This window comes from Condylostylus longicornis, unplaced genomic scaffold (genome assembly GCF_029603195.1).
Source record: "Condylostylus longicornis isolate FDR11 unplaced genomic scaffold, ASM2960319v2 ptg000101l, whole genome shotgun sequence".
NCBI lineage: Eukaryota > Metazoa > Arthropoda > Insecta > Diptera > Dolichopodidae > Condylostylus > Condylostylus longicornis.
The window spans coordinates 405,648-416,692 of NW_026578069.1; positions in this window are offsets into that span (position 1 = coordinate 405,648).

An 11,045-nucleotide genomic window follows, 5' to 3' on the forward strand; every position below is an offset into this window, starting at 1 on the left:
GATCAGTTCGTTTGTTTCTTAAAAAATAAAATTAAATTTATTACGACAAACCATGCACATTTCCGTTGCGGTCCGGGTTTTTGCTTACACCAAAACAGTGAAAACGAATATCTATATAGATACTATTTATCGTGCGCCGATCGTAAGTGGAAAACTATTCTTAATACCAATGACAAGAAAGATGTGGCCAAACTACAACCTTAGGAAAACGGATCGGCTACTGCCTAATGACAGTCTACACGGGCCCCATTGTGGGAGCATGCGGTTAGGCAGGGATTGCCGGCAGCTATCTGGAAATGAAATAAAAAGGTCCAGACCTGGTCACATGGGACCGAGCATGTGTGGCGAAACTGATCGAAATATCAAAAATTAGCATCGGGAATTTAGATAGATTCGTCAAGTGAATCAAGTGGCTTAGATAGGCCACCTGTAATTGTACGTTCAATGACAGCCTGGTGATCACCGGGTTGTGGAAGTAAAACGACACATTTATGCTAATTAGAGTGCAGTGGACCTGATACCCTTCCCATGTCAATCAACCAGCTAACGATTACCAATAATTACAAAAATTCATTGTATATGGACTCGTTTTTAGAGCAAAGGCGATTTACAACCTGTACCAAAATTTTTTTTTCATAAATATTTTCCATTATTAATTTTAATGATAATTTTTTGAATACAATCAGAAAAAAAAATCAATAATGCATTAAATACTATTACATATTTTAAAATTGGTTAGATTAAATTGATTATTGATTTTAAAATACTTTTGATTATCGTCTATGGTTGCATATTAAATTGCGCTATGATTTATGAATGACAATCTAATATTAAGGAAAAATAATTCTATATATAAAATGCAATTAAAATTCCATATTATACATGCATAGAAAATGTTATTTAATAAATTTTGTAAATTAATTTTGATAAGATAAAATATGGCAAGAATAGTTTTAAAAGTGCCTGTTGAGTCAAGGATCATTAAACAGAAATAATTATTATTACACGAGCCCATATAAATGATGCGAAAATAATATGTCAAAATTTAAGAGGGCTTATGTATATGTACATATATGTATGTTCATAATTCTAGTTGACTATCTTACCATATGGTATGTGTGAACAAAATGAGTGCCTATAATAATATGTGTTTATATTTTTATATTATGTTATAAAAAGTGTTGATTATCTTAATAACATTTTCTTAAAAACCATTAGAAATCGCAATATTTTGTGGTTTAAGAGATTTACAATTTAAAATTTGTTATTTATTGATTTATGATTATTCGAAACTTATAAGTGTTATGGATATAATGATTTCTCAGTTTAAAAATCAAGGTTTTTGATTAAGCGTTATCAACCCTAGTTATAAAAACCTCGGTGAAAGTGCCTTACGCGGAACTATGCACATAAATTAGTAGATCTTAAACGGGAATTCCATAGCAATTTTAATAGTGAGAATATTATTTTTTGTTATAACACTCATAAAAGATTTTTATACATTGAAATTCTGTATTTGAAATTCTGTAATTCGAAAAATATCGGGTTAAACTCAAAATATTGAACTATTGGATAATGTGGGAAAAATTATTTTATAGGTTAAAATATTACAGTAAGATTTGAAGCAAATTTGAGCTACGTAACAATTTTATCACTTTAGCTTCAATAATTTTCAAGTTCTTTTTATAATCGTCATTCCACATTCTACATAGAAAAAATTTAAATTTCTTTAATTATGGACCAACAATTTTCATGCATTTCATTGTAATAATAGCAAAAACTTTATTTACTTTTACATTAAAATAAAAAATTTGCTTTATATTGAGTAGAAATTCATTCCTATAGAGTTATACCTAATAAGAAATGCTTACTGGCTGTACTTTAAATTTCATTGTAGAAAAAATTAAAAAAGAGTTAGTAAAATTGCTTTACCACTTAAAGTTTTCCCAGAAAACACATTTAATATTTCAACAATAATTTTATTATTGCATTTTAAAAGAATTTTCCATTTCCGACATTAAAAATTTTTTCATATATTTTAGGCGCATCAATTTTCAATTTTCGATCATCAAAAAAACGAAATATTTTATAATGCATGTTAGATGTGAAATTGCAAAACCAGACAACGATATTTTATGAGTTCAATGATGTTAATATGAATTAGAATGATTTTTGCCATTTACCTACAACGAAATATTTAAATTCATTCGATTTATCATGATATAAACATATTATTATAGATAACTGAAACAATAGAAAATTGAAAAATCCTTGTAACTTCATCTCAATTTATATCCTAAAAATAGGATAAAAATTTCATGTTTATACACATCTACACAAACACAAAAAAAAAAATACAATTCAAATTCGAACATTTAATAAGGATTATACGAATAGAATGAAGTATTCATTGTTTTATAAAAGAAAACTCTTCAGCTCATATTGGAAAAAGCATTATTAAAAAGAACATTTTATCTTCTCTGAATGTGACATAAATTTTAGAAACGTAGACTGATTAAAACATTAAAGATTTATATTGGTACAAATATTTTGATTTAAATTGCCAAAATAATTTTATGGTATTTGATTCTAGAACATTTGAAATTTTAACATAATTTCTAATGTTGATTTGAGAATTAAGAAGTACGTAATATAAGTAATTTGATTGTAAAACATAAAATATTTAAGAATTTATTTCTATTTTATAAAATATCAGACACAATCTTTAAAATAAGCTTTAAATTTGAAGATCAAATTCCATAAAGGAATTCGAATTGACTTGAACTGATTGAAATAATAAATCACTAAAATATATTCGTACTTACATTAATAAATCACCAAGAAATTTATACAATGAAGAAATGAAAAAGAGTTACTATGACTAGAATTTTTCTAAAAATATAAAATCGTAGTTATTTATTATTAAAATTTGAATAATTTTCTTTAAAACTTTGACAATTTACAAATTCAACATAGATTAAATTCTTTTGACCCATTCTCATTGTTCGCACTGTTCAAAATTTATGAATTCGAATGCATGAATTAAGGATAAGTTGGTGAATCTTATTACTTATTCACTTAACATAATAACAATAAGAGAATAAAATTTATTATGATGTTATGTAAAATAATAGTTATTATTATATAAATAATTTAAAAATGGATATCACAATTTGTATATTATAATATTATATAAGTGAAGAACAAAAAGAAAACAAGTAAAACAATAATTTTTATTTAATCTCAATTCACCTTAAATAATTTGTAATTTCATTTAATTTTTCTTTTCTTTTGTTTTTTCTAATATTCAAAATTTCCCTTGCGCCCAAAAATGTAATACAAAATTTAGTTATTCTCATGAGATTTACTTTTACTTTACTCGAAGAGAAAAACTTTCATTTTAAAAAGATGGGCACTGTTATATCTATATAATGACTGTTATGTCAGTCAAAATTTTTTGTTACAATATTTGGTAGTTTGTTTGTTTCTTATACATAAGCTTTTAAATTTTTGTATTTTGCAATAGTGATGAGAATTTTTTTGTTTTTTTTGGACAAAAAGTCTAAATTTTCTTGTCGTTTTGGTCGTATTTCTATAGAAATTCAAAACAAAAGTTTTGTACACCACGTAAAATACGATAATGGCTATTCCATTTAAATATAATCGAAAATATTCGTGACTTGGAAGACAATTCGTTATTCTAAAATAAAATAAAGAGAAGTATTTACTGTTACGGTAGTAAAAGTGAAATCGATTTTAATTCTTTTTTTTTTGCATTTTAATTTTTGTTATTTGTGTTACATTTCTCTCTCTCTCTCTCTTTGTGTCTCTCATCGCTTTCTCTAAATTTTTTTCTTCCTTTTTTTATCCCGTTCAATTTTAGTTTTATATAGTATATATAGTCAACTAGATGTTTATTACAGGCATATTTTGTGAACAAGCTAACATTTGCACTTGTAATGTCAATTACGAAGTCGTGAAGTGTTTATCTAGATGTGATTGGCCAATATATACCAATTTACTGACGCTAATTAAAATTGAAATCATCTGAGATCTGCATTGAGATGAATTCTCTAAATTTTCACAAAGAATACACCTAAATTTGTTAATCAAATTTATGTTGTATGACTTTTAAATTTTTCTATACCATTAAAGGGAAACAATATTGTCATGCTTTTGAAATCAACTATATAAAAAATTAATTAAGACTCACATCCATTAAGACTTATACGCTAGAATTGATCGAACCTTAAAAATCCTTGTCCGCGAATTTGTTTTCTAAGATTATAACATTGTGTATAACTTGATAAATTCATTATTTTATGGCAGAATAAAATCCTTTTCTATTTCCCTCCCTTTCTAAGTGCCTCAAGATTACCAAAAATCCAAATTTTTAGCAAGAAGAATAAAACATTTTTCCAAGAAGAATAAAATTATTTGCCTTAACCCATTTATCTAATCAGCCGTCGAATTTGATTATTAGGCCAACACTTACTTGAATTTTGTGTTTTTGGTAATCCTAAAAATATGCAATGATAATAATATAATTATGGTATAGCTGTTAACAAGAATAAATTTAAGAAAAAGAATGTTTTTTGAAAAAATTTTTTACTTGTTAAAGAGAAAATGTGCTACTTTATGAAGCTTTATAATTAGTTTGATCCGACTTTATTTGACATAATTTCTCTTTAACACTCATAAATATCAAAATATGGGAAAATGAAAAATTGTTACAGTAAAAATATCCTTTGAAGCAAAAAAAATTACAAAAGAAATAAGGAACATAATACGGAAGCGAAAAATTAGTATGAAATGAAAAGAATGTCAAAAATGATTAAAGTTTTCCTGATTCAACACTGTAAAAACATAGCGGTAGGGGAATACTCTTAAATAAATTGATCTGACTTACTTTTAGACACTTTAGATAGAGTCAATTTAAACTACTCGCGATCAAATATTTATAGACAATGAATTTAAAGTAAAATGAAGATGGATTTTTCCGTTTAGTATGGAAATTATAAATAAAATATTGAACATTAATACATATTATCAAAATTCCTCGATTAAACACATGAACTTTCATATTAAAGGTCTTATCCAAGACTTTTAGGTTTACATAACAAATTATATATTCTTTGTATATATAGAAACAAATTTATAATTGACTTCCAATTAATGCAATTTTTCTTCTCTTTTAAATAAATTTTTGTTAAATTGAAATATACGAGTATATACATATATTTTGAGCTGTGATAATTGCAAATTCCTAAATATTGAATATTGAGATTTGCAAATTCCTATAAAATTTCAATTTTCAGAACACCGTAAGAGCAACTTGTAATTGTCAATTAAGATTAACACCGTAAAAACAGCTTGTAATTGTCATAAGCATCCCTTCTTTTTACTTGTTTTATACCACATTTCATTCAAATTTACTTGTGCCGATTGGAAGGTGAGGTTGAATGAAGCAAAATATTCACATAAACTTCAGCAATCGGAAAATAGTGAATCCATCACAAACATAACTCAACAAAATACTTAGGAATGACTTTAGATGTCAAACTAAGGTGGAAAGAGCATATAAAGAAGAAACACATAGAATTAGAAAATAAATATAGAGAAAATTATTGGCTCCTCCTAGGTCGTAAGTCCAATTTGCCAATTGATAATAAGATATTAATTTATAACCAAATCATTAAACCAATATGGCGATATGGCATTCAAGTGTGGGGTTGTGCCAAGAAGATTCACATTAACAAAATTCAAACCTTCCAGAATAAAGTTCGGCGGGGCATGGTAAATGCGCCATGGTATATACGTAACAGTGATATCCACAGGGCCGTAGGAATTCCTTTGGTTGTGGATGAAATTAGGAGTTTTGCCACAAGGCATAGGGCTCGTCTAGAACAGTATGTAAATATGGAAGTAGCTCGCCTGCTAGACAATGGCGATATGACAGAAAGACTTAAACGAACAAGACCATTCGATTTAACACGAAATACCAATTTCCTTATGGAAGGTATTTAATTCCTGCACGGAAAAACCAAGTTAGCGCGGAGGTAATAGTTGGTCTGTAGGACCAGTTTTATCCGTTCAGAATTTAGGTGATTTTTTAGGGTAGGAGTCACGCCTTCTTCGTCGTTCGAGATTTTTTCACCTATAGTAGAAAAAAAACTTGTACCGATTTTAAATTTTTACATCTAGTCAGAGTTCGACAATATTAAATTTAATATAACATGATATTTCATGGAATTTCTATATTATTCTTAATAAAATATTTGAAACAGAAAGAAGGGGACGTAAGGTCTCCCGATACAACCAACTTTTCTTTTTGAAAAATATTCCAGAAAAAGTGTAGCATGAACCTAAAGCTAACCTAAAAAGCTGCTATTATGAAAACGAAATTAAGATAATTTTTCCAGGTAAAACCTCATGGAAATGACAAGGTTTCTACATCGAATTAAATTTTTAAAAACGATAAAACTAGTTTTAAAAAATTTGTAATAAATTAAAAAACAATATACACGCATACTAAAATTCTATTAAAATTTTTAATGATAATGCAGTAAATTTCATTGTAAGAAATTATTCTCATCCTATATTTATGCAATATTTTTTTTTATTAAATATATTAAATTCACTTACATTCAGAAAAGCTTTTGTAAGAGAAATGCAAAATCCATTAAGGAAATTTTCAAGAGTCAATAAATTCTTTAAGTTTAAATAAAAAATAAGTAAAATTTACTACTTATAATATTTAAAAATCTAATTCAAATTACAATTTTCATGTTGAATAAATTATAGTACATTACACAGCACGCATTTCATATTATCTCTTAGCTACGGTGCTACGGCAGTATACTATTGTGTGTATTGTAATACAATAAATTGCATCAATATTTCAAATGTCTATAACCCAAGACCTGGATCGGAAATTCATGCATTAATTTCGCACCTACATACACACATATTCACATTACTTTTATTTAAGAAATTAAATTACATTAAAAATTAATAATTAATCTTTCATTATGACAAAAAAAAAATTTTTACATTTTTAATAAAATTTCGTCATATTTTTTCACTATATTTTTTTTTATCTCTTTTGTATAATAATTTTAAAACTGGTTTGAATTTCATTTTGTATTTTTCAATAATATTATATAAATACATTTGATCCTTTCACAATTTATATATGAAAACGTGACTTGTTTGTTAGCAACAAAAATATCATCAAAAAGGTATAAAAGGATGACCTCTTATACATATTATACAAGTATTTATATGTATGCATTTAATTTTGAAAATAGAATGGAATTTGCCATTTTATAATTCTTCAAATATAATAGAAACAATGAAATTGTTATATTCCATTTCAAATATCCCAATGGGAAATTTCATTAAGTAATTGAATTTCAAAATTATATGCGAATTTTTATATTCGAATTGAAATGATATACAATTAAATTTATATATTGATCCAATTGTATTAAAGTATATACTAATCTAATTAATTCTAATAAATTATTAAACAACTCTTAATTATTTTAGTTGAAATATTGCAATATAAATTTCCAGAGTGGCTATAATAATTTGAGTAATTTCCAATGGGTGTTTTAATGGTGCATTTAGGCTGTATTACGGCTTAAATAATTGCTTTCTTCATCTTATTTTTAATATATCAAATATTTAATCGTATTATAATTTAATTTCGATCAAATTCTTAATATTTTTTTTAACATTGCATTTAATTTGAGTAATAAAACGAACAAAAGTATGTTGCACATTTATTTATTATGCCCTCTGCACATTTATTTCAAAGTTTAGCCAACAATTTTGAGCTTATATTTTTTAATATTATATTTTGAATTTATCAAATTTCATTGTCAAGTATAATAAAAGACAAATCCTTTTCGAAATAGCTATAACGTATAATAAGAAAAACAAAAAATGAATTCAATATTCCTCGAGAATATGAGAAATGAAATGAAATTTTAGAATTTCAAATTTAACAAAAAAATTTTCTACAAAAAGAATAAGTGAACAAACGAAAATTTTTATTCCTTTTATATTTTTTTTTTTTCAAAATGATAGGATCAGAGAAAGCTTTTATCAATGATTCTTAAATTTATATTTAATCCTTTAAAGAGTATGTGTATATTATGTATGTATATATTAAAATATAGATATGTTCAAATATATTTTAAGCAAATATAAAGAAAAATATTCTCGTTCTTCAGTTTCAATAATAAAATTGAAAATCTATTTCTTTCCGTTTTACAACACAAATATTTTTTTTTTATCGTTCTCAAAGGACATTCGATTGCTACCTGTGGAAAATTTTATAAATTCATATGATATTCATGCATATTATTATGTACATATATATATATATCTTTAAGTAAGGATGCTTTTCAACAGTTCATATATGAATTTTCTGATATAAAAAAAATATAAGCTTCTTAAAAATAAAATTATGGATGATTTTTGTTAAAGATGTTGTGATGCCAGTATAAATGTAGAGTCATTTTAGTATAAATAATGTCGGAAATTTTAATATATATAAATAGACATTGGACTCCTCTTTAAATAATTGAAGACTGATGTTAGGTATAGTTTATGTATTTTAAATGAGTTCGATTTTATGTAAGAAGTAATCGAACCTGAAATGCTATAGCAAATATTCAATTGAAAGAATAGGTTTCTGAAAATAATATCAGGGTTTTTTGCCCAATATTCTTAATTATTAAAGCTGTAACAAATTCCAACAAAAAATAATTTAAAATTTCAATTTCAAAAATTTTTGTTTTATATTTCGTAATTAATTTTTCCTCAAAGCACAGAATTGTTTAGAACATACAATAATTACAGCATATGCCACATCGGATTTTAAATATTTTTCAAGTTGCTTCAATAAGCTCGTCCAATCAAATAAAAATCGTATATCTTTCTTATTTTTATTTAATTAAATTGAAAATCTTAAGACTTAAATATTCGATTAATGAAGGACGATAAGTAATAACTGTTTTTTTTTATGTTTTCTTTGAGCATTTAACAATGTTTTTTCATCCTATATTACTTCTGCTTGTGTAATTTCTGTAGATTTTTATAGAAATATTTTTAAATTAAAAATTTTTACCTCATTTTCTTGATTGTATTTGGATCCCAGTATTATAGCATGAGTATTATAGCTACCTTGCTAGTTCAAATCAAACCGAGTATTAAATTTAAAAATAATCAATAAAGAAATTTTCGATTTCAATTTCAATTCTTTATTAAAAATGACGATTAACTTTTTAAATACTTATGTATACATACATATATACTCGTATCATATATATATATTAATCATAAATGTTTATGTATAGTTAAATAATTCTTTAAAATCAAAATGGTTGAAGTGTACTCACCTTGTTTGATCAACAAAATTGTTTAAATTTCTTAATGGAATTTTTCCGTTCAATTCGACTGAGAAGAAGATTGAAAGTACCGCCTCGCACAAGTTGGTTACTATTTAACATTCACAAATATTTGGTATATTTGGTAGGGTAGTGAAATTTTTTTATGAGAAAATTTTTCCAAATATATTTAAATTAAAAACTTCCTCCCACAAAAATTGTTTTAGCAATAAATACAAAATTTATTTGAAATGACCAACAAGACTTCATGATAACTTTTAACAACTCACTCCTTTTCTACACAACTCACTACCTCTCATAGACTTTGAAATAATGAAATTGAATGCGATCGATAATGTGCAGAGCATATCACATTTTTTAATTAAGACTAATTTTGGAGTTTCGGGGCAATTTTCTTAAAAATAAATAGAAAATTAAAATTTTATCAAAAATTAGAGTAAAAATATTGATTATTCCGGACCAATTGAATAAGTCAGGTAGATATTTCTACAATTTCTTTCATAAGTTTTTCTGAACTTGAGGTTTTCTGGAAACTTTCAAACCCTAAAAGGAATAAAATAATTAACTATTCCTTTTATAACCAATTCAAAAATGAAAAACTCATTCTAAGCTCGATTTTTTTTATTAAACATTTTTTTTTACATTTTTTTTAATGTAAATGCCGAGGCCTCTCGACTTATAAGAGAGAGGTTTTCGACATAAAAACTGAAACGAACGAGACCTCTCGATTTAGCCCTGTGACAGCACTTTCGCGCTTTCCTTCACGGAATATAGACAACACAAAAACAAGATAGAGCAAAACTTATAGTTAGTCAACTAGTTTGGGAGCAAAACTAATTTTTGGGAGTTTTGGAGGTTAGATTAAAGTCCTCAACTATTAATAGGTCTGATGACAGTTTGGGTCCGTCCATTTTTGTCTTTCCATGATTTTTAACACTTGTATTAAAAAAAAAAATATTCTTTTAATTGTTTGAAAATAAAATTTTTTTTTTTAAATTTTTAATATTTTCGAATTGAATGTATAAAATTGTGAATTGTTATTGTGAATTGCTACTTTAGAGTGAATTTCGTTTTAATTTAAAACTACTTACGTATTTGTTTTTTTATTTTTTTTTTTTTAAATGCACCTGTTAAAATAAAAATTTATTTTATCAGTTTTTATTATTATAAAGTTTATGAATTTAAACAAAGAAATGTTAAAATAAATGAATAGGGGTTGTTGTGCATAACAAAAATTGAATAAAGGGAATTTAGATTAAAAGTTTTTTAAAGGTTTTTTTTTTTCAATTTAATAAACAATTTTTATTTGCTTACCTTTTCATAACTATATTTTTTGTATAAATAAATAATCCCCATAGAGAAAGAATCAAACTGTATACTTAAGACAACTTTTTCAAATGGATACTTTCTATATTGTGAGATTTTCTCGTATCTACACAAACAAGTTTATTTTCAAAGTTAAAACTAAAATTTCATATTCTAAGAATTTTTAAGTACCTGTAAAATATCATAATGCTCTATGTAGGGACTATATAAACGCTAAAGTGAAGGGGAATGAAAATAATAATTTTTTAAATAACTTTTAAAATTTAGTATTAAGATTCAATTTAGGTGTAGAATAAAAGT